This window comes from Tenrec ecaudatus, unplaced genomic scaffold (assembly GCF_050624435.1).
Source record: "Tenrec ecaudatus isolate mTenEca1 unplaced genomic scaffold, mTenEca1.hap1 Scaffold_104, whole genome shotgun sequence".
In the NCBI taxonomy this organism is placed as follows: domain Eukaryota; kingdom Metazoa; phylum Chordata; class Mammalia; order Afrosoricida; family Tenrecidae; genus Tenrec; species Tenrec ecaudatus.
Window position 1 is genome coordinate 423,238 of NW_027457685.1, and position 20,878 is coordinate 444,115.

General features: G+C 42.9%; 1 long non-coding RNA gene across 1 annotated transcript; it reads left to right on the forward strand.

Annotated features, from left to right (window-relative positions):
• The first annotated feature begins 695 nt into the window (after positions 1-695).
• LOC142435971 (uncharacterized) lies at positions 696-19,700 on the forward strand. Its single transcript, XR_012781693.1, has 4 exons — positions 696-800; positions 1,095-1,138; positions 18,720-18,983; positions 19,350-19,700. It is a non-coding gene; the product is annotated as an uncharacterized LOC142435971 (long non-coding RNA).
• The last annotated feature ends 1,178 nt before the right edge of the window (positions 19,701-20,878 follow it).

The following is a 20,878-nucleotide window of genomic DNA, read 5'->3' on the forward strand; positions in this document are numbered from 1 at the left end:
CCAGGCACAGCAGAACACACAGCAATAGCATCTTTAGACCACAGCTCTGTTTCCCAAGAGACCCACAGCCCTGTCTGAAGAGAACTGATAGTTTTCCCACCCCAAGGGTGAAATTGTACCCTAGTGCCTGAAAGATAATTTGCATATGAGGGAGTCCTGTCCTTATAAACAGAAAGTGATAGAGGCCAGGCCCCCCTTTATCTTCTGAGCCCATGGTACGGTAACTGTTTGAACTCATATGTTAAGCAGGGACCCTCAGTTCTTGCTTCAGCCCCATTAACACTTTGGCAGAGTTGGGGGGTTGGGTGTTTCCAGTTTGTTAGGAGGATGCACATCCACACCCAATGTACATGGTTCTATCTCAACCATGTCACCCATGCACTCCCTCTGCAAAGGGCCAAATTACTGGTGCCTCAGCCATTGTTATCTGAGTCTTTGCCGCTGGAGTTTCAGCCACAGGTGTGGGCCCTTTGGCGTGGACCGCCTCTCTCCTCTCTGGCTCCTCCCCAAGCCCCGCCCCAAGCCGGCCAGGCCCCGCCCACCCCCTCACCAGGCACCTGTGCTGGCATCTCAGCAGAAATGGGCGGGGAAAGAGCTGCCTTGAGAGGAAGTGAAGGCAGACCCCTACCCCTCTCTTACCCCGCCAGCTCCTCCCACCCCGGGTCACGCCCAGACAGGGCCGGAAGTGGCGGTGTCTTATTCTGAACTGCAACTCACTGCAAGGATTCCACTGTCGGTACTCTGCTTGGGGTGCCAGAGAAGCGCCCACAGCCTGAGCACCCTGTTGCCGGCGCTCCCAGGTGGGAGGCTCTGGGCTCCGGGACATGTATGTGGGCGGAGGCTATTTTAGTCCAGCTGACTAGGGTGCAAGCGCCCTTTCTCTCCCCCAGGAACCCTGCCAGTGCTTCTCTTGGTGAGAGGTGGGCGGGTGTCCCTAAGGCCAGTCCTATTTCCCCGCTTTCGGATTGGGTGGGGTTCATGGTGGGAGTCCCTGTTGGAGAAAGGGGATCACGGCTGGGGTTTTGGGGTCCGGGTTCCCAGATTTGTTGCTTTGTGAGTTTCCTAACCCCCCTCCCTTGTTTCCTTCCACACAGCGATGCCTGCTCCCCGAGACTCCTTGCACCTCCTCAGCTCAAAGGTGAGCCCCGGGGTCTTGTTCTGCTGACCTCCCTCTGGACCCGATCAGAGTCTGTTCTAGGCACAAGATTTCTTGCTGAGTTCGTGACAGAAACGTCTTCCCTGGCTTTAAAATATTGGTCGCGGCCCTTTTTTTTCTTAACCCCTTGTTTAGAATTCTATCTATATATTACTATGGTTTTTTAAACCATTCCCATTTCCTTTCCTTGGTATTCTTTATTGCTTCTGTTGGGTTCAGTTTGTGAAGCACAGAAGGAGTGGATATCTGGAGATGAAATAACATGCGATGGTTTGTAAGGATGTCTGGGTGGGGTCGGGGTGGGTGGCTGGCGGAGTTGGGCACTAAGAATGAAGGATTGAGGGGACTGAACACTAGTACTGAAAGTGACTAATAAGCCTTTTTAAAGGCGATTGAATCATGGTGGGAAAATAGACAATATGAAATCGATTGTGGTAATGATTTTGCAGTGCTTAAGATGGCTGAACTATGGAATTGTGGGAATTTGTGGGATATGTGGATTCAGTGCCCCAAAAAGTGTTAAAGAAAAAAAGAAAGTTCTCCATCACAAAAGCAATCTAACTAAACTATGCACAGAAGAATCAAAAAAACAAACTGAAACAAAGAAACAAAAAAAAAGTAATGCTAAAGTACTTGACTTCTATTTTGGGGATGAAAGTGGAAGTGACCCTGAAATGGGCCCTTGGGTTATGAACGTTGTGAGGCTGAAGGACAATTTACTTTACCAGAGTGCAGCGAGAGCTGGCCAGCCTGCCTGCAGGGCAACAGCAGGTGCACAGTTGCCAGGATGTCCCAGGCTTTGATGGTGGAGCAGTTTGGAATGTGCCAGTTGAGATGCCTGGTAGGCGATGAGCCCACAGTTGTCGATCAACGAGTGCACGATGTCCATGGCCCTGAATGAGATGCTGAAGTCCAAGGGGACTTACTGGAGCACCTTGTGCACATACACAAGAGTAAGCCTCTGCTGCTGCACTGGCATTTCTTACAGTGCTCCCTCTGAGCCTTAGCTAGAGTCTCCATGGACTTATCAGGGTCAAGTGGGTTGTTTGACTGGGACAGTACACCTGGCAAAGGTAATGTAGGTGTCTTAAGGTGAGCTGAGGGAGGACAGAAACCTCCCCTGGAGCAGAAGGGCTAAAGCTTACTGGATCTTGATTTTCAGGAATATAGACTGTGAAAGCAGGACCTCCAGATTCCTCTGACCTTTTGGGTTTTCAGCAGGAATTGCTGGAAAAGTTACCACAGGGATAACTGGCTTGTGGTGGCTAAGTGTTCATAGTGATGTCACTTTTTAATCCTTCAATGTTGGAATGATTTGATCTGATCTCCCCTGTAAGATGGGGGTGGAGAGAGAAGGGCTGGGTTAGAGGAGAGAGGAGGGAGGACAGAGGAGCGGAAGGAGGAGAAAGAGAGAGATTGGAGCAGCTTCCACACACCCTGATGGCCCCTAATCTGGATTCCCAGGCTGCCCCCTGCCCGACAAGGTGGGTATACCAGCCACTGAGTGGGGACTTAATTGTTTTTCTAGACACTACGTAGGTGGTCGACTGGTAGATCCTATTAGGAAAACACGTTGGAGATGCTCACATTGTGCACTGTGTGTCAGCATGCCAGTTGGATCCCTGGCCCACTGTCGGCGCTCTCCAACCCTGGGGTCCCCAGGCTCTCCCTCCTGTTCTCACAAACTTTTAAATAGTTGAGTTGGATTCCATTTTAGTTTCTTAGATCTTATCATTGTTTCAAAATGTTTCACAAAATGTCTATTTTCAATTCTATTATTTTACTTACATGATTTTTGTGTGTACATATGTGCATGTGTGTGTACCATGCACACGTTTTTGTAGTATCCTTTTGGATCACCACTAAGGAGGTTGACCAGTAGTCTTGTTCGGAAATATGTGTGCTACCTGCCAACTGCGTATATAAATCCGCTATTCCTGTTTGTGCCCATTTTAGCCCTGCAGCCGGGCTGGCCAGCTCACTATTCGCTAGCAAACAGCATCACCTCCTCCTCCTCTTGTGTTTTAGGAGGGTATCGGTGTGTTGGAAAGATAGTCAGCATCTTAATATATAAGAGTTAATAGTTTGGGAGTTGGAGATTAGCAGTTAATCACTAGGGATTTAAGTACCAAATTATTTTTGAGTGTTGAAATGTAGCCTACAACTTTTTTACATTTACTAGCTATAACATTTATCACCTATTTGGCATCTTTTTATATGAAATCATCAATTTATGATGAAGAAGGAATTTTCATTTGTTTCTGGAAGTTTTTCTTCCTTTTATTAATTCTTTTTTTCTGATTAATCTAGCTAGTACAATTTTTAATATGAGTGGTGGAAATGGACACGTATGTTTATGCTGATTCTGAGGTAGTGTGAATTTTTTCCTCTTCTACATGTGAAATTTGCAGTTTTTTTCATGAATGTGTATTAGCATATTGGATTTGACCTATTTCATGTTAGATTTGTAGTTGTTTTTAACGTGAAAAGCTTTTGACTTTGTTTAGTATGTATTCTGTGTCTATTTAGATAATTGACTTTCCCCCCCATCAGTAGACATATCTGAGTGTTTATTTTCTTGTGTTAATTCAGTTCTGGGATGAATTAGAATTAATCATGATACATACTTATTTTAATATATTATCTGTCTCAGTTTCCTGCTTTTAATGTAACTTTTTCATTCAGATCCCTTATCAACACTGGTCTACAGTTTTCTTAAAGTATCATTATCTGACATTGGTCTCAGGTTACTTCTGGTCTCAGAGATGGTGTTACTAAGTACTCTCTCAAAACTATTGTTATGTTGGAACCCAATAAGTTGAACTTAAACAACAAAACAGTAAAAAAAAGTGTTTATTCATCTTTTGTGAATACTCTGCCAAAATTTTTAGTTTTCATGTATCATACAGTTAGGCTGGAAGTTTCTCATGACATTTTATTTTGATTCAATTGATTATAGACCTTCTAGTGACTTTGGTGTATGTGCTTGGCTGGGGAGCCAATGGGGCGAAGCTACCATCTGTGGGATTATGACTGAACGCCTCTAAGTCAGAATCCCGCCCAGGAGGAACGATACGGCAGCGCCGCGGAGCCTCGGTTGGCCTCGGATAGCTGGTGCTCTGCCGTCCCCGCCGGCAGGCGGGCCACGAGCGCATCCGCCTCGGCGGGCCACGCGCTTGCCCCCGCTGTGCTTCGGAACCGGGGTCTGGTACAGAGTGCCCCACGTCCCGGGAAACGGGTCGCGGCCGGAAAGGCGGCCGCCCCCTCGCCCGTCACGCACCGCACGTTCGTGGGGAGCCTGGTGCTAAACCATTCGTAGACGACCTGCTTCTGGGTCGGGGTTTTGTACATAGCAGAGCAGCTCCCTCGCTGCGATCTATTGAAAGTCAGCCCTCCACACAAGGGTTTGTAAAAAAAAAAAAAAAAAACTTAGTGACTGTGCTGCCCTTAGACTAGAGCTCATGTTTGTGAAAATACTCTGCCATCTGGCATGCTGTGAGGCCCTTAGAGAACTGCCTTCAGCTCACCAAAAGAATGGATTAATGAGGGGTAGGAATGCCTCAGTGATTTCGTTGTCACCTTGTTTGTTCCAATTTTATTAACTGAAGAAACCTCTTCCCTTTTTTAATGAGAGAAATAATACCTTATGTAAACACACACTAATGTCTTTGTGTTTGTGCTGGATGCATATTTGTGGATTCTGAGACTGTTATGTCAGCTGTCATTGAGTCAATTCGATTTCACAGGGACCCATTGCACAACAACAAAGCACTGCACTCTCCTGTGCCATCCTCACAATTGAGGATGAATGTATGTTTTTTAAAATTTAATTAATTTATTTATTTTAACTCATTTTATTAGGGGCTTATACAGCTTGTATTACAATCCATGCATACATCCATTGTGTTAAGCACATTTGTACATATGTTGCTATCAATTGTTTTTAAAAAATTTTCTTTATACTTGAGCCCTTGGTATCAGCTCCTCGTTTTTTTCCTCCCTCATGAAGCCATGATAATTTATGTTTTTATTGCTTTTTCGTGTCTTATATTGACCGATGTCTCCCTTCCACCCCTTTTCTGTTGTCCATTCCTGAGAAGGAGTTATATGTAGATCATTGTGTTTATTTCCTCCTTCACCCCCCACCTACTACTTACCCCCCTGGTATTGCTACTCTGATTATCGGTCCTGCTGGGTTTTATCTGCCCTTGATTCCCTGTGTTTCTAGCTCTTATCGGTAACCATGTGCTTTCTCTAGTCTAGCCAGAATTGTATGGTAGGTTTGGGTTCATGATAGTGGGGCGGGGAGGGGGGGGTGGGGGGGGGAGGGAGCACTAAAGATGTAGAGAAAAGTTGTATGTTTCATTGGTGCTATACTGCACCCTAACTGGCTCTTCTCATCCTTTCACCTTTTCTGATAGGTTGGTTTATTGTGCCAACTTGGGCAATAGGAACATTGTATTAATAATGTTGCAGTTTGATTGGAGGGCAAATAGATAAATGGCTAGGCAAATCCTGCCTCTCTCTCTCTCTCTCTCTCTCTTGCTCCCTTCTGATCAGATCAGGGTGTGCCTGCTAGTTCTCTGCCCCAACTTGTGAGCTACACTAACAGTGGGACTGCCAACCTGTGGATCATGTCGCTAGAACTTGAGATTCCTTCGAGAAGTGGTTCATCATGTTGCTGGTTTATACATCACTTGAGCTTGGGACTGTTGGATCCTATTGTCTTGCTGACTGTTGATGACCTGACCTTCTGTTTGCTTCCTGTGTCCACACTGCCTGCATTGCCCTACATAAGACTCACCTGTCTGCTTCCTTGACCTTGGACCCAGGGGCTCTCATGAGTTGAAGGATTTCCAGTATATTAAATGTTTCATGGAAGTGAGATGAACTGAGCACTTTGTACAGCTGTGTGGACTAATTAGCTGCTATATTCTTTTGTGCTTTATATGTCTATCCATTATATATAATACATAATAATATATAATGATTATATACATTATATAGAATGATTTTATATATCATGATTATATATAATATATAATAGATGTATACAGCACATAAATATATATACATATATATGTATATATATTTACAAGTGTCCTGGTTTAGTTTATAAAATACCCTTCTGTAAGGGGGTGTCCACTTGCCTACAGATGGACTGTATGTCTCATTCCATACTCCCCTTCTTTGACATTGATAGGATTTTTTGTTTTGTGTCTCTGATGCCTGATCCCTGATCCTATTGATACCTCATGATCACACGGGTTTGTGTGCTTCTTCCATGTGGAGTTTGTTGCTTCTCAGCTAGATGACCTTTGGGACCCCAGATGCTATTATTTTGATAGGCAGACAGCATCAACTTTCTGCACCATTTTGTCTTAATTGATTGTGTCAGGAAGCTGAGCATCACAGAATGCCAGGTTATTAGAGCAAAGTCTCCTTTCATTGAGGGAGTACTGGAATAGAGGTCCAATGTCCGTCTGCTACCTTAATACTTAACATTTAAATATATGTACATAGATTTATTTCCATTTCATCATATATATTTAAATATGCAAATGACTGTATTTAGAAATTTATAAATGCCCTTTGTCTCCTAGTACTTTCCTCTATTTCCTTTTACTTTCCTCTTGTCCCACTATCATGTTTGGCATTCATCAGTTTTCAGTAATTCCTCTCATTACATTGCCCTTGATCACGCCCTACCAGGCATCCCAGAGTATCTTCGACATCGATTTTAGGATTTTAGATTACTTGTGTCCTTGACCCCAGGTTAACAACCACTTCCTTTCCCCCGCTTCCCCGTCTCCTGAACCCCCCCCCAGAACCATCAGCCCCATTGTTTTCTCCTCTGGTGTGTTTATCTTGCCTATCTTATCTAGATAGACATGCAAAGACAATAGTAAGCACAAACACAAGACAGAGCAAAACAAACAAAAAACAACTATTGGAGAAAAAGAGAAAAGACTAGAAATCGTCCCAGGTTTGTTTTTTGACCATTAAGAGTATTTTACTATCGGTTGAGTTTGATGTGGTACCATGCCTTGGCCACACACTCTATTTTTTAATTTCCCGGGCACTTCATTGCTTTGCTCCCCTTGCTGCTCTGTTGCATGCCCTTAGCATTTTGCCCCAGTGTGGTGGAGTCAGATCGAGCACATTTCCCACACTGTGCCACTAGTGTTGTCCCTCATAGTGCTATGGGTCATTGAGGGATGTTGTGTCTTGTGGTGTGGCTGGGCCTATGGTCCTCTCTGTGCATTGGCCAATTTGAGCAAGAATATCATGCTTGGGGTTTGGTGGGCCGTGATGTGAGGGTGAACAAATTGTCGCAGTCACTTTGTTAATCCATTTAGTAGAGGGATTCATGTTTTTCACTGCCCTTCGTCTTTTGCAAACAGAATATCCTTTTCAAGGAATGATGTTTTCTGATAATATGTCCAAAGTATATAATATGAACTCTCACCATCCTTACCTCTAAGTAGCACTCTGTCATTACTTCTTCCAAGACAGACTTGTTTGTCCTTTGCCTGTCCATGGTAAGTGAGATATTCTTGACCAGAACCACAATTCTAATGCATTCATTGTTCCTCAGCCTTCCTTTGTCCATCTTTCAAATGCACATGAAATCAATTGACAATAGCATGTTTTGGTCAGGTGAACCGAGTCCTCGAGGTGATATCTTTTCCTTTCAATACTCTAAAGAGGCATAGTTCAGCAGATTTAGCTAATACAGTGTAACTATTGATCTCTTGACTATTATTTTCAGTATTCAGGGTTTTTGTTTGGTCTTTTTTCCATAAGCTAACCAATTTTCTGGAAGGAGTTAAAATTTACTCAAGCTTTAGATTAAGAATTTTGATAAATGAGAGGCTGTCAGAGCCAGCCGACTAGTCAAACAGTCCTGAAAGGGGGAGTGATGATTAAGGAAAAAGGAGAGACAAAAAGTATTGGGAGGGCAACAGGGAATACTGAAGCCTGGAGTTTATTTTACATATGTTTTTATCCATGCAGATACAACCGGGGTTAATTATCTCATTGTTAAGCAACTACATTTGATACATTTGCATACTTCCTTGTTCTTGTTTTTAAGTGTCTATTCTAAACATAAAGTCGCAGAAGAAATCACACAATGATACATAGGTCATGAGAATTCTGTCCTTTCAAGGCTGAGTCTTAATGGCCTTCAACATCTCCCCCTTTTCTATTTACTGAAGGTGTCTTTACTCAAAATGTCGGCAACTGACTGTGCCTGTCTTAGGTTGTGGAGTCCTCAAATCACCCTTACCTGTCATCAGTCACAGTCCTGTTGGTGACTATGACCCGTGTTAGTTTGGGAAACTCAGACTCCATCTTACGCATCTCTGACTAACCAGCCTCCGTCTTACACCCCTGTTTGGGGAGGGGGCAAAGTGCACAGGTGTACTTCATGAAGCTTTGTTCTTAAGTCCAATAATTCAACCATAACCCTGTGCAGTATCATAGGGAGTATGCATGAGATCAACAATACACACACTCCCGCTCTGACTAGAGACATAAGCATGTGAGGTAGGCCTCTGAGATTTCCTAATGAAGGGAAAGCAACTCAAAAGTGCTGGAGCCAATCCTCAGCAAGTTTAGCGGCATCAAAATCAAGAGACTTAGCATATTTTATGGCTAATATTTTTTGATGGAGTTGTAATAAATCTAAAGACTCATTAGTATTGTGCTATGTACCTTGAAGATGGTTCTTCACTTTAATCCAGCTATACTGACTGTTATTGTACTATTTAGGTGTAACACAGATCCATGTACGTACAGCATGGCACTGTAGACTAGACCTGGCCTTAAGCCCTTGCACCTCATCTCCTAAATACATGACCATGTCATAAAGAGCATTTACTTTTTGTTCTAACTTCCTGTCTATATCTTCTTGAGTTCCCAACACAGTAGTCACATTTTTGGATAATTCATTTACACAGTGGGCAGTTTGTATGATTTGTGAAAGTACAATTGCTGCAGTAGTAGCAGTAGCACCTAAACTTAGTATATGTAAAATACTTGCTATAAGCAAACCTACAAAGCACATGGGTCTGGTTAATGCTTTTCAATCTCTTCTAATACCTGTAACCCTCTTTCTGAACACCAAGCCCCAGTAATATTCACTGGTAGCATAACAAAAGAAGATTGATACAAAATGGCGATGATAATATCTTCAGGGGATCAGGTAATAAAAGTAGACAAATTACAATTATTACAAGACATGTTAAACTTAGAATCATCATGATCTATAGTAATATTCCCTGCCAAAAGTACATAAGGCGATGGTACGCAGGCAGTTACGTTTCCCTGCGGTCTGGAGGAAGGGCCCATAAGCTTCGTGTCCACTAAAGCAGCCCCTATTTTCCACCATTGAATTTGTGGAAAACCCGAGTCTGACCACCAAAGTCCTACAGACAGCCCCCTTTCCCATTCAGCAGTTTTTTTTTTTTTAGTATTGTCCTGGTTGCGAGACCAAGCTATGATATATAATTCCTTTGAGATATTATACCTGATGGGCTTGTCCGTGAGACACAATCTCTACAATATGCTTTTATTCTTTTGAGTCTCTAGTCCACAAGGGGAAAAAGACTGCGGAGTGGGTGAGATTACATTTCCTTCACTTTGTACAGGGAGGGCATGAGTCATTAACTCACACCTTGATTTCCGGACCTTCCCAGACAGGAGGATGTAAGAAGGGTAAATCAGGAACAGAAGCCTATACTGCTCACTGAGCAATGTCCTCAGAAACACACCGAGGCAAATTACCATCCGCATGGTTTGCAAACCGCACCAACTCTTCAGGCAGCCACCGTGCTCCATCAGCATCCTGCGTAAAAACACAAACATGCCCTCGTCCCCATATTAATACCGGTTCGGGGCCAACCCTTGAGGCAAAACAAGCCAATGAGATCTCTTCATAGGCTCTTTGAAGTTGGTGGAAGGGACGCTAAAGGCAAATCTTTTACAATCATTTGGATCCAAGGGCATGGTATAAAAACAATCTTTTAAATCTAAAATGATCTCATATGTATTGGCTGGAATAGCAGAGGGGGAAGGGAGCCCAGCCTGCAGGGCTCCCATAAGTTCCATAGTATTATTAACCCTCCTTTACTGTTTTTCCTTACAAAGCAGCTGCTGTCGCAAGCCCCTGAGTAAAGAAAGGTCCAATGTCCGAGCATAGTCTGATATATTCGGACATGTTGCCCTTTTTTCTAAAAGGTCTCAGCACTGCCTGGCATTTTCAAAAGCCAATTGTTTCCATTCTGTGAGGGCAAGTACCACGATGGAAAGTGTATCTAATAAAGATTGAGTAAAAGGGTACTCGGGACATATTGGTCACAAGCAACCTTGAATTCTTTTAGCTGTTTGAAAGGAATAGGAGTATGATCTCTCATCAGATTACCCTGGGCATCCTGTCACTCAGTTACAGGGAACTGCATACTGAACTCCCCTATAGCCTCTCCTTGTTTTGCTGCATGTGCGGCAGCACTAAGCATAGATCCTTTCCTGGAGCCCCAGTCACAACCAGTGCTGCAACTGGCAAGTCTTCTAGAAAAGGATTCCTTTCACTGAATGCACTCTGAAGCCTCTGAAATACCTTGGCCCCATTAAGTTTTGGCACCCATTCATGGGACTCTATCTCAGAGTGCTTTTCTATTAACTTGACTTGCATTTCCCTCATCTTTGCTGCTAATGATGCATAAGCTTCCTCCCAGCCTACCACCTTTGTTTAATCTGGGCAGGACTTCTGAGTATCTTGCACCAGGTTTTGATTCTCAGGTTGAAGTGCCTCGGAGGCAGCGAAAATACCCAAATCCTCATCATGATAATGTGCCACCTTGTCCTCTAAGGGCTCCCCATCGCCTGGGTCAAGGGGTTCCTCATCCTTGCTTTCAAAGCCCTCCAGTTAACTTTTCAGTGACTTCAGTGGTTGAGGAGGAGGCAGAGGCACAGAAGGAAGTTTACTTTCACTTTTGTTTGAGCATGCAAATTGGTGTTCAGGCTGGAGTCCCTCATGCCTGTGGTACAGGCTATCCCTAACTAAATCCCATAAGCTAAACGAGTCTATGGGAACCTTCTATGTCCATTAGTGGTGTAGTGATCTTTTAACCATTTCCCTACTTTTTGCCAAGTTTCAATATTTACAGTCCCTTCCTCAGGAAACCAAGGACATACCTTAACCACAAAATCTAAAAACTTCTCTATTCTTTGGTAGCTTACTTTTGCTCCTCTAGCTTTTAACATATCTTGAAAAATATTTACAAAAATCTGTTTGCTATTTCCTTGCCCCATTTTTCTCCCAATAGCTACTCACGTCACCACCAATCACTTTGTGTACACCTTTGTAATCCACGGTGTCCTTCACTTTGTCCCCCGTTTTCAGTGTCCCTGGTTTGGGCGCCACTCTTGTCCAAGCCAGCCAATGAGTTGAACAGTCCTGAAAGAGGGAGTGAGACAGAATTTATTGGGAGGGCAATAGTGAATACTGAAGCCTCGCGTTTATTTTTCATACTCCTTTTAACCATGCAGAAACAACCTGGGGTTAATTATCTCATTGTTAAGCAAGCATATTTGGTACACATAGCAACTCTTGTGACCTATTTTCCCAGAGCTTGCACACGTTCTTGTTCTTAACAGTCTGTTCTAAATGTAAACTCACAGAAGAAATCAGCAAACAGTGACACATAGGTCTTGAGACTTCTCAGCCGTTTCAAGGCTGAGTCTTTATGGCCTTCAACAAGGGTCCTAGAATCCAACCTTGTTCTTCAACCTGCCTGCCCCAGAGCTCTGAAATTGGAACCTGGACTTATAACATAGGGGAATGGTGAGCCTTATATTCCACATATGCATGATGAGTGGGTAGGAGAAATTTTATGAAATGTGTATTTCTCTAGTAGGCTGATTTGCAGATTAGTTTTATAGGGGCACTAACCTACACCTCTGTCAGATAACTGGCACTTCACACCTCCTTGCCTTAGAAACTCACTGGTGCTTGCAAAAGGCCAATGGTAATGATATCCAAGTAGCCACTCAGGCTAATGCCTCCCCACTTGATCGCAGCACAGCCTCTTCCCTCCACACTCATTTTGTCTTCCTACCCCTTCAGCCTCCTGGTGGAGCATGTTTTACAAGCTCATGCCCACACACTAGCTATCCACCCTCTTCCTAGAAGCCCAAGTCTATGGATGGGACATCCTAGAATACAAGCGAATAAGCCCTTTCCAACAGTTTGTGTTGTTTGTCATCAGTTGAACATTATTTAGAGAGCTTGAACCTCATGCTCTGGGCAAAGATGACGGAAGATAAGTTATCTCTTTCCTTGATCCATCTCATTTACCTTCAAGCTTCAGCCGTCACCTTGGCTCTTGGCTTTACCCATTTACCTACAACTAGGCATTCTTTGAGTATAGCATGCATCCTTTTACAAAGGCTTTATCATTGCCATCTGTAAACACAAGAGCTGCAGAGAGGAGAAAATAAGCATCCCCCTTGGCCTGTTTCCTAGTTAAGGCTGTCTCTGCATTGACCAGCTCACCTCTAGGATTTGCTGTTCATGTCCCTCTGTCTCTTATTGTCCACTTCAAAAAGAAGTTTCACTGATTAGCACACTCTGCTGTGCATATTACTATGGGCCTCTAATGGATTCCCCCAGCCTAAGTCATTTCTTAACACTCAGTAGATTATTCAAGGAGATGCGAGCTCATAAAGTTTGATGAAGAGCCCAGATGAGTTGGAGTGAACACACACTAGCAGGAAACTCACAAAATGACATTTGTATTCTAACAGTCATATTAACATACACATGCATATTGTGAACAAATTAGCACATCTACTACAACTAACAAATCTTCATATAATACCCTCAGATTAATAAATACACATGCATTTACTTAAGAAAAACCACAAAGACACACTAAAATATACTAGAATTATAATAATAAAATAAATGCAGAACAGACTACAAGTTCTGTCACATTGTATAACATCTTAAGGCAATGTGCTAGCACACACAAAACACACACAAAAGCACACACAAAAAATAAAGTGCATACAAGAACATACACTGAGCTACAAGAATGTGGAGGTCTGTGGTAGGGACATTTTCTCTGCAGGTAGAGGAAATAGGTACCTAATTTAACTAATCCTTCTTAGGCTGCTCTACATTTCTCCCCTGAGGGCCCCTTTTATCTGTGGGCTTTCAGTGACCCCTGAGCCCAGCCATATCCCTGTATTGGTGTTTGTGTCTGGGTTCCCACAACCTTTCCCTCTGTGTGTCCGACTCAGAAATACACGATCGTAACTACAGCAGTCACACTGCTAATTGAGGGAAAATCAGTTCCTGGTCATGTCTCTAGAGAAGGATATTCTGCTCTCAATAATATGTGGAGGCAGAGCCACCCACAGAACTTGAAGGGAACCTGTGGGTGCCCTGTGCAGAATAGGATGTGTATAGCCCATGCACAAGGGGACATAGGGCACGAAGGGAGGTGAGTTCTGTGGAGGTACCTTGAGACTAAGCATAAAATGTGTCTTGTCTCCCTTTTCCCACTCTTGTATCAATATTCACAACTACTGAATTAAACAAACAGCCTTTGGAGAAAAAAAAACGGACTCTAAAATCAGTCTGTGGTGGACAAGGGCAGACAGGAGCTGTTAATTAATAAAATGAATGAACTCAGAGAAGAAAGTCTCCGATTGGATGAATGGAGACAGGCGACTTGATATAGGATTGGGCTACTGGTGATAAGTTCTTGTAATATGTTGTCTGGAAAAATATATATACACACAAGCTAATAAAGTGAGATCCTTTGCACAGCAGGGACTGTTGTCCCAGGGAAGGAGGGAATACAGGAGGGGTATTGAATGCAAGGCATAAAGAGCTTGATGAAGCAGAGGATGTGAACAGAATTCATCCTAGATGTAGGAATTATCAATTATATGGGAAATGTGGCGCGATTCAAGGGGAAAACGAAACAGAAACTAAGTTCAAAATCATCCTATCGTCACAGGGAGATTGGGTGAGTGTTTGAGAAAGATGTGAGGAGATGCACTGATTCCCTGAGGGATACCGAGAAGGAGAAGAATCCCCAGACACAACAGGAAGCCAGTGGTGAAGCTCCATCTGCACCTGCTCCTCGGTCTGAGACCTGTGCTCTGGGTCCTGAGGGCCCCTGCAGCCTAACCTCTTCCACTAGAGTACATTCGTGTCTTGGTTAACTCTGACTTCCCCTAACTGTATGCGTTGGTCTGGGTAGATTAGAGAAACAAATCCATAGACACACGCATATTGTGTATAAGAGATTTAATATAAAGGGCAACTGTACATTAAGAAAGCATCTCAACCCCAGTTAGGTCCAAGCCCATAAGTCCATAATTTGCACATATGTCGGATACCAATGTATAAATTCCTCTTCAGACTTATGAAGTACATGCAATGATCCAGAATGCAAGATGATCACAGGAAAGTGGGCAGAAAGTCTTTGGATCGAGTGGCATTGTAAGTTTCTCAGTGCTGACGGGGGCTCTACATGGATTCTCCAGCACCCAGGGCTTCATGAGGTAGATCCACATGGCTTCTACTCAGGGATGTCTCACAGGGGGTCACCCTTGTCAGTAGGGTGTCTCCCAGAGATTAGAAAGAGTGTCTTCCCCTCAAAGATGGAATATGGGATTTCCCAGAATTCTCAGGAGATCGAGATGCCCACACATAGGCGTCATTGGCTATGATCCAATTGACAGACTCCAACCCTTCCCTCTTTATCCTCTCAAGTCCCAAATTTACACCAGATTATATAACTACCACACTGTTGAGTCTTTTGCACAGAATTACAGAGCTATGTCCTCGAATTTCAGATTGTCCATTTGAAATTATAGTATATCTTACTATTGTCTCTGGAGATGGTAAATTGGCCCTTCAGAGAATCTATGTGGCTTTTCCTACCAACACTATTAATGTATGAAACCCACTTCCGCCCATTCTCTGGGCCTAGGCAGACCCTCTGTGTATTATACACACAGACAGTGAATGCAGAGACAGCAGGGGAGAGTCTCAGAGAAGCCTCAGGCTGCCTAAAGTCTCCCTCAGATTCCATAGCTCCACCTCACACTGGACACCTGTAAGCACACCGACATCCTGATGATGAAAATCATAACATATTCACTGCCTCTCACTCACGCCCCCTCATACACACTTTATCTGCATCAAAGCACCATTTGAAATTCCAAAAAGGAAAATTGAGCTCAATACAGATTCCATGATGACTTGATGTGTTCAGTCCTGAATGTTGGCACCTGGGAATTCCAGAGTTGGAGCACCTCTCCAAGAACTTTAGAGTTGGGACTTGGATGGTTTTCATCAGCAGGGGAGATGTCTATTTGCATACCTTTTGCCTATATAGTCATAAGTAATGTTGAATGACTTCTAAGAGAGTCACTCCAAGAGTAGCTAAGGATGTTCTAGATATCTTGGAGAGCTCTGCGTGTGGAGTTCATTATGCGATGGGCTGCTAAATGCAAGGTCAATCATTTTAAATCTCCAATGGCTGTGCAGGAGAAAGAATGCTCTCCACACCCATGAAGGTTTACAGACGCAGAAGCCTAGAAGGGCAGTCCTATTCTATCCTATAGGGTTGTTATGAGAAAGAATTGACTTAATGGAAATGTCAACCTACAGTTAGAGACACTTCCTTGAAATGTGCCCACCTCCTCCCCACCCCTCTGTGTGGTGCTTATTCTTTTCTTGATGCAGTTAAATATTCCCCGTAGAAATATATATTTAATCTGACACAAGCTTCCCTTGTCTAATTCTGTTTTAAATTATCTTTTGGAAAGGAAATTCATATGCTAAAAGTAAAACCCTCATCATCACCTTCTAGACCTTCCCTAATTGTCCACTAGAGCTGAATATGACAGTGGCTCCTGAGTTTTGCTCCTTCCCTGCAGGTTTGTCTTGCCTTAATCAAGCTTGCCTTCCCTTCACAAATCTTTTGCACACCAAGAATTTTAAGGTATCAAGTTACACTTAGATGTTCTTTAAATGCTGAAGATCTCTACATCTCCCAGAGAAGCCAATGCTGTTCGTGAATTTGCATAACACATCAGGACGTTTCCAGGGCATCTTCCTAAAACTAGAGGAAGTCTCCCATGGTTAAGGAGTTGATTTTGTTCTCCAAATCTAGGTATTATGCTTTACAATACTAATGCTTTCTTTTTTATTAAATACTTTTATTGGGGGCTCTTATGGCTCATATCACCATCCATGCATTCGTCCATTGTCAAGCTCATTTGTACATATGCTGCCATCATCATGTTGGAAGTGTTTGCTTTCTACCTGAGCCCTTGATATCAGCTCCTCATTTCCCCCCTCCCTCTCCCACTCTTCTTCCTTCATGAACCTTGATAAATTATAAATTTTTATTTTACATTTTCCACTGTCTCCCTTCACCCATTTTTCCATTGTTTGTCCCACTGGGAGGGAGTTATATGTCAGTCCTTGTGATTGATGCCCCCTTTCTACTCCCATCTTCCCATTATCCTCTTGGTATCTCTATTCTCATTATTGGCCCTGAGGGTTTTATCTGTCCTGGATTCCTTTTGTTGTGAGATCTTAGCTGTAGAAGTGTACGTGCTCTGGTCTAGTCAGATTTGTAAGGTAGAATTGAGGTCATGATAGTGGGGGGAGAAGCATTACAGAACTAGAGGAAAGTTGTCTGTTTCATTGGTGCTGTAGTACACTCTGACTGACTCTTCTCTTTCTTGTGACCCATATGTAAGGGGATTTCCAATTGTCTATAGATGGGCTTTGGGTCTCCACTGCACACACTTCTTCATTCACATGGATATGATTTTAAAATTTTTTTTTGTTCTGGGTCTTTGATGCCTGATACATGATCACATGGACACTTCATGATCACACAGACTGGTGTGCTTCTTCCATTTTTGCTTCTCAACTACATGTCTGTTTGTTTATCTTCAAGCCAGTAAGACCAGAGCCACTATATCTTTTGATAGCAATGAACCATCAGCTTTCTTCACCACATTTGCTTATGCACCCAATTTGTCGACCGCCATCGTGTTGGGAAAATGAGCATCACAGAATGCAGGGTTTTAGAACAAAGTGTTCTTACATTTGGGGAGTACTTGAGTTGAGGCCCAGTTTCCAACTTCAACCTTAATACCTAACATATCTATTTCCCTGCCATTACATATAAATATATTTACATAGGTATATGCCTATATTTAGACCTCTGTAAATGCCCTTTGCTTTCTAATTTTTCCTCCATTTCCTTTTACTTTCCTCTTGTCCCACTAACATGTTCAGTCTTAATTTGAGTTTCAGTAATTCCTCGCTCTGACTTTGCCCTTGATTAATCCCCACTAGGGATCCTATGCTTTCTCTCCAACGATTTTAGTTCATTAGTTGTTAACTTGACCTTGGGTTGGTTGATCCCCTCACCCCCACCTTCTATTCTCCCACCTCTCCTTCTCCCATGTCCCCCCGGGACCACTGGTCCTGTTTTTCCTTCTCTGAATTGTTTATCCAGTCTTCTATCTAGATCAACATGCAGAGACATTAATAAGAACAAAAACAAGGCAAAGCCAAACAAAACAACAGAGGAAGACAAAACCAACCGAACAAACAGAAATAACAACAAAAAGATAGCCAGTGACAAAACAAGAAATGCATATAAATCGTTGCAGGCTGGTTTTTGACTTTTAGGAATGCTTTCAAGTCGAGCCTGAAGGGGTGCTGTGTCAAACTGTCCCCAACATCTAATTTTGGCATTCCCCGGGGACTTCATTGCTTTGCTTCCCTTGCTGTTGCATGCCCTTAGTATTTTGCCCCAATGTGATGGGGTCTGATCAGACACAAGTCCCACCCTGAGTCTCCAGTGTTGTCCCCCATAGTGATATGGTTCAGTTAGGGACATCATGTCTTGTGGTGTGACTGGCCCTATGATCCTCACTGTGCCTTATCTGCTATGAGCAGTAATATCGTCCTTGGGGATTAGTGGGTCAGGATGTGTTCTTCTCACACTCCTACCCTCTTCGCTTCTCCCGTGTGCTCTAATCACAGATGCACATGTCCCCAAGCTTCAGCTTCAGTTCTGTTCTCTGAATTGCCTTCTTTAGGTAGGGGTGGGGGGAAGGGAAGGGGGAGAGTCCACATAGTTGGGATTGGGGCAAGCGCCATTATATGATTTCTAATGACTATGAGACATTTTGATGCTTTATTAAGAATCTCAAAATGTCAGTTTCTCCAAGTTTCAAAAATACATGCAACTGTCAATTATTTCAGAAATGGTAAAATCAGGTTTGCTTTTGTTTTCTCTTCACAGGAGATATTTGGGCTGGGATTCACACACATATAGTTTCAACCTACAGTAACTGGTAAAAAAGAATTAGGATGGAGAGTAACTGATTGTGTTGAGAGAAGCACATGGAGGTCAGATTTTAACAGCCTAGAGAGATTATCGGTCCTTCTGGGATTGATTTCAACTTGTCCCAAGTGTGATTTCTTTCTCCCCTGTCTTCTCAGGAAGAACAAGGAATTTTAATTTTTAGGATCTTCCCTTCAGGAAAATAAGAGACATGAGAACTGTAGTTGCTGAAGTGTCCTTGAAGAGGTACTCCACGTGGGTGAACTGAGAAACTCCAGACACAAGAGGAAACAAACTTGGCATCCCCTGCACCTGCTCCTGTGGCAAAGATTGTGTCCCATGTACCCTGAGCTCCCTCTGCTGCCCAGTTAGTGTTGTGATGCTTGAGATGTTTGACCATTTAGCCTTCACTGTGTCTCCTGGTAAGTTTCCTACAGTTACATGTCATTGTCCTCAGGTTTCAGATTGTTCAGTTAAAGTACACCCAGCTGGTTGAGCTGTTGTGGTTTCAATGTATCAATATGTGAAAACTGAGTTGTTGCTAAGACTCTCATCACAAGACTTCTTTGCCACCTAACACAGGTTGTGTTTCCCAGAACCTGATAGATCTAGAAACTTGATATCTGCAGACCTGAAAGTTAGACATAGCACTTTGAGACATTGCACATAGCTTTCCCAACTCATGACTGGTCTGTAGCAGCTCTACCTGAACAATCACACCTAGGAATAAAGGGGGGGATATAATTTAAAACCATTCTAAGATGAAAATCATTGTTTTTGACATGAAGGTGCTTACAGGGTAGGACATTCATGTCACCAGGAAGAATCCAGAAGGGTGTTACCTCCACAGGCATCTATGATCAACATGGTAAGGATGAAGACCTAAGAAGTCTGACTTTCATTTGTGACTTGGAGCTCTGTTACCATATTTTACTCTAGGTGATTCACGTGTGCTGTGCATGTGGAAGCAGAAGGAGGATGGTTCTGAGTAGGAGCAGCTGAGTAATGGCCTCTAGAGGGAATTTTTCTGACCTTTGTTCTGTGAGGTCAATCTCTACCCTTCATCATTTGCACTCACTATGGACAAACAATTTCTTCCTGAAAACCATGTGTAGATTTGTAGAAATGCAGACAGTTGGCCTGAGGTGTGAGCCATAACGAAGGGAATTCCTGGGGATACTATTATTCTTGGAATGTTTCACTTTCTCTCTGGGCAGCCCAGTTCTACCCTTAGTACAAGGGTACCCCATGAAATGTGCAGGCTGTAGGGTTAAAGTGGGAGGTAAAATGATGAACATTTCTGAGAATTTGCTTCTCTTCAAAACAAAACAAATCACTTTTATTGGCACTTTTCAAGTTATCGTATAATTCAATACCTCAATCACATCAAGAAGAGTTGTACAATCTCTACCACAGTCAATTATGGAACAATTTTCCCCTCCATAATTATTATTCATGTAATATATTTCACATACTTGCAAAAATGTATGTAACAAAACTTTCACCAGTTCAACAACTTCTGCATGTGTAATTCAGTGCCACTGAGTATTCTTTTCATGTTGTACAACCATTATTTTAATCACCCTGCATATTTTTCCACCACCATTAAAATTAATTCACTATCCCCTAACTAAAAATTCTTCCTCCTTCACACATGGTAACCATAGATCAAGTCCCCCCCCTTTCTTTTGTAATGTTCCTGATATAACATTCAGATTTCCATACTTAAAACACTTCTAGAAAAGAGTTGTATATCCATTGTCAAATAAGCTTAATGCTCACTCGTGCCTCACAGATCCACTAATTACTCCCTAATTCCCCTCCCCCTTCCATATAAACCATTGCCTCAGTTATTGTCTCCATGCATCCACTTCTTTTTTGCTTCCAAACAGGGAGACAATAGCAAAAACAATTAAAAACCCAAAAAAGAAACATAAAGAAAAATAATAATAACATAAAGATACAAATTTAAGTAGAGTATAAAACAGAGAAGGCACCTACTTCTCTTTTCCTGTCCTCCTCTTCATCTGCCTCCTTGGTTGCTGTGGTAGTTGCATAATCTGTTGTCAATTTGAGACTTAAGAATGAAGGGGTGGAGTTTAGTCTGTCAGTGCGGGTGCAGTTTGATGACCTCATTTGGAGGCATTGAGGAGATAAATAGTTCCCTGGAGGCGGGACACAAGCTCATGCCCTGTGAGACATTCCTGTGAACAAGACACATGAAGCGACACTAGAGCCCTGGAGCTGAAGGAGCCACGTGGAGACCCTTGACAGCATTGAGATGTTTCCACCTCCACTGGATCCAAAAGAATTTCCA